Consider the following 4154-nt stretch of genomic DNA (forward strand, 5'->3'; position numbering starts at 1 on the left):
CAGAATAATTGTGTCAATTATTTCATATATATATATATATATATATATATATATATATATATATATATATATATATATATATATATATATATATATATATATATATGCAAGTAAATCACTGTAGGTGCGCATGATCTAGGTATATGCTGATAACCACAAGGAAAGAAGAAAACGCGAAGTTCCCAAGCACTTTCGTGTAATTCACATCTTCAGGGGTGAGTACAGACTAAAGACAAGTACAAAACAAGGTGTATATACACAGAGGAGGGTGAGACCAGGTCCACAATGGTCAGGTATTAGGTAATGACCCTACTAATCTTTAAATAGCACCGCGACGGTCGGTAGTCAGGTCAGAGGGTAAGGTGACCCAACCTTCTCACCTGGTTACAAATCTTCTTAATTACAAAATTGTCCAATTTGTACATGCCATTACTCAAATTCATGTTGAATGCTTCCGTATGTTTAATGAGACTAGATTCTATGATGTTCCTACTATCAATTGAATTACAAGGTAATATTGAGGAGGCATTATCCCAGTAGGGTGTGTCATAGGAGGGAAGTTCAGCTAAAACTAATGGCCCATCACTTTTTTGGTAGATTTTAGTGTATAAAAACAGAAAATAATTTCAGTTTCAATATTTTGCAACCTTTTGCTAGGTAAATTTTAGCGTGAAATTTATCGAAGATCTAACGTACAGCTGCATTAGTGCATTACAATTAAATAGTGAACATTGCTTTCTGACTTCATTCTTTAACAACCCAACTAACAATATTTTTTTCTGTTTCAGATTCTGATGCATTTATAAGTTGATAATATTTGCGATGGCTGCTTGTGTCAGGACGAGGAACCAAAAATCCAGCCATCTCAGTCACTATCTTGGGTCTGGAAGAGAGCTCCTGGAGTCGGAGTTGCCTACATTGAGAGATGCTTTGAGATACGGTGTTTTAATCAGGCAAATCAGTGAAAAGAACCAAAGAACTTACACAAACAAAGACATTGCCAGTGATATGACCAAAGCTGTCTTGGCACAGTACACTCTGGCTAACGCTCAGTTCAAGCCTCCAGTCATAACAAGTCAGAAGAAGATTAGTGAGAGACTGCTAGCCAGTTGGGAAAAGGCAAGAGATATCTCTCTTGGGAGAGGAAAACTTGCAGTTAAGGACAGCTTTGCCAAGCAACTGGACCAGTTATTTGACATAATTATTTGCAAGTGCCCAATTGTTCTCTGTCCTGAGTTTGGATGCGATCGTGACTGTAAATCCGAGGCCCACATCTCCTGTATTTGCAAGCGTGAACTGAAGATTCCTGTGATCGAACTGGCATTTGTCATAGCACAGAGAGAGAAGACTGGCAGTATAGGGGCTCTCATTATTTCTAGCCAAGATATTCCGGAGTCCAAGAGACAGGAGGCTGCCACAGAGAGACAGAAGAGGAGAAGAGTTGCCGAGGAAAAGAGACTTGAGAAGGCCCAGGGTGAGGTAAAAAAGACCGATGATTGGAGTCAAGCTGATTCAGAGTTTAATGACTTCCCCATGGTTGATGCGAGTGCTGACCAGGAGAATGGTGACTTTGTCCTTAACCCAGAAAATAATGATCCCAAACCTTCCAGGCATAAGATTCGAAATAGGAAAGATATCCCGAGCATAGCTCTGGCCAGCATGCGACACCACACTGGTCTCAGAGAAACTGCAGAGATAGCAACAGCTGCCTGGGTTGACGGTGGTTTGATAACACCTGATGATGTTCACCTGGTGATAGATCATAACAAAGTAAGGAGAGCTCAGGAAAAACTTGTCAGTAACCTAGAAGAGGAGTTTGATAAGGGGATAAGAGAAAATGGAAACAATTGTTTGTTCTTTGATGGGAGAAGGGATGACACTAAAGTGTTCATGAAAGTTGGAGATTCTGACAAGGTGTTCCCTGCCATGGTGAAGGAGGAACACTACACTACTCCTGCTGCAGTGAACCAGGAGGGAAGTATTTGTGGCATTTCACTCCAGAGAAAGATGACATCAGGAAACCAGCTGAGATAGTGGCAGATAACATTGTGAACTGGCTCAGAGAGAGGAACGTAGACCAGACCCTGCAGGCCATTGGAGGGGACAGCACCAACACGAACACAGGGTGGCAAGGGGGGGCCATACAGTGGATAGAGCGGAAGATTGGGAGGAAGCTGGTCTGGATTGTTTGTGACCTCCACACCAACGAGTTGCCACTCAGAAATCTGATCCAGGAGCTGGATGGCAAGACTCTTTCAAACAACAGATGGTCTGGTCCTCTTGGCAAGATGCTGGACTCTGCCACTGAGTTAGAAATAAATCCGAGCTTTGAAAAAATCACAGTTGGCCCTCCACTCGTTGAGCTTGCACATACTGTCATTGACGACCTGAGTACTGACCAGTACTATGGTTACATGATTTGCAGTGCCATCAAAAGGTCATGCCTGATAGACTTGCTTACCTGCAGATAGGTCCAGTCTCACATTCTAGGTGGCTCACAACGGCTCTCAGGTTCTGCAGAATTTGGGTCGCTCATCATAAACTGAAAGGGAACCAGTTTCACAACCTGAGACTTATTGTCAATTCATCGTAGTGTTCTACTTGCCAGAATTGGTTTCAACACCAAGGTCAAGTCATCGTTCTCCGAAGGTCCGAGGCATCTTCTCTTCCAGCTTGAGCTCCTGAGGAGTCAGCCAAGGAAGGTTGTTCAGATTGTGGAGCAGACTGTGAGGAGATCTTCCTGGTATGCTCATCCCGAGGCAGTTCTGCAGACAATGCTCTGCAGTAAGGATGAGGAGGAGAGAAGAGTGGCAGTCAAAAAGATCTTGGATATGAGACTTATGAGAGGATCTGGGTATGACGAATCAGTTGGTGACGATTCCATCAGGGTCAGGAAGACTCCTGAAGTCAATCTAGGTGCCAAGACCCTCACTGATCTCATAGATCTGGATGACATCCAGGCTGGCAGTGAGCCCCCTCTTACCTGCAGCCTCACCAATGTTCAAGTCAGAGCTTTCCTGGACAACCCCATGCATGTCCCTGCCTGGCCCTCGCACACCCAGAGTATAGAGCGTTGTGTACAGCAAGTGAGCGAGGCCAGCAGTCACGTGTACAGCCAGGAGAGGAGGGAAGGCTACATCCGAGCTCAGGTGGTCAGCAGGAGGTGATGAGTAGAAACAGAAGCAAGAAAGACATGTTCTCTATGGTGTGCAGCAACACCGGGTCGTAGTAGTAAAACCGGTTTTTGTATTTGATGATTTTGTTTTCTAAAGGAATATTAAATTTAATAAATGTGTCAAGATCATTCGTTTCACTATTCTGGATCATTTTCATCCTAATAAATTAACCTGATACATTTACTTTACTTTAAATAAGCTATTTAGTGGTGTTGGTAAAAGGGTGGGAATACTGAATTTTCATAAGATTTCAAGTTAAAATTTACCTAGCAAAAAATGAAAAGTTTTCAAATCTGAAGATATCACATGATTCTGCACATAGAACTACATCATTAATACCATGGGCCGATTTTTCAAACTCAAAAAAAAAAATCGCCTCCGTATGACACACCCTATTATCCCAGTCAATGCAATGCTTGTTATCCCTTGTTTTGTACTTCTCTTTAGTCTGTACCTACCCCTGAAGATGTGAATTACACGAAAGCGCTTGGGAACTTCGTGTTTTCTTCTTTCCTTGTGGTTATCAGCATATATAAATATATATATATATATATATATATATATATATATATATATATATATATATATATATATATATATATATATATATATATATATATATATATATATATATAATATATATATATATATATATATATATATATATATATAATATATATATACTATATATATATATATATATTATATATATATATATATATATATATATATATATATATATATATATATATATATATATATATATATATATATATATATATATATGTATATATATACATTTAGATCACAATGAAAACGTGGATCAAGATAAAATCTTGATAAAATCACACAGAAGAAACAACGTTGTTTCCTTTCCCATGTATTATAATATATATATATATATATATATATATATATATATATATATATATATATATATATATATATATATATATATATATATATATATATATATAT

Source organism: Homarus americanus, unplaced genomic scaffold (assembly GCF_018991925.1).
Source record: "Homarus americanus isolate GMGI-L3 unplaced genomic scaffold, GMGI_Hamer_2.0 scaffold57980, whole genome shotgun sequence".
NCBI classification, from domain to species: domain Eukaryota; kingdom Metazoa; phylum Arthropoda; class Malacostraca; order Decapoda; family Nephropidae; genus Homarus; species Homarus americanus.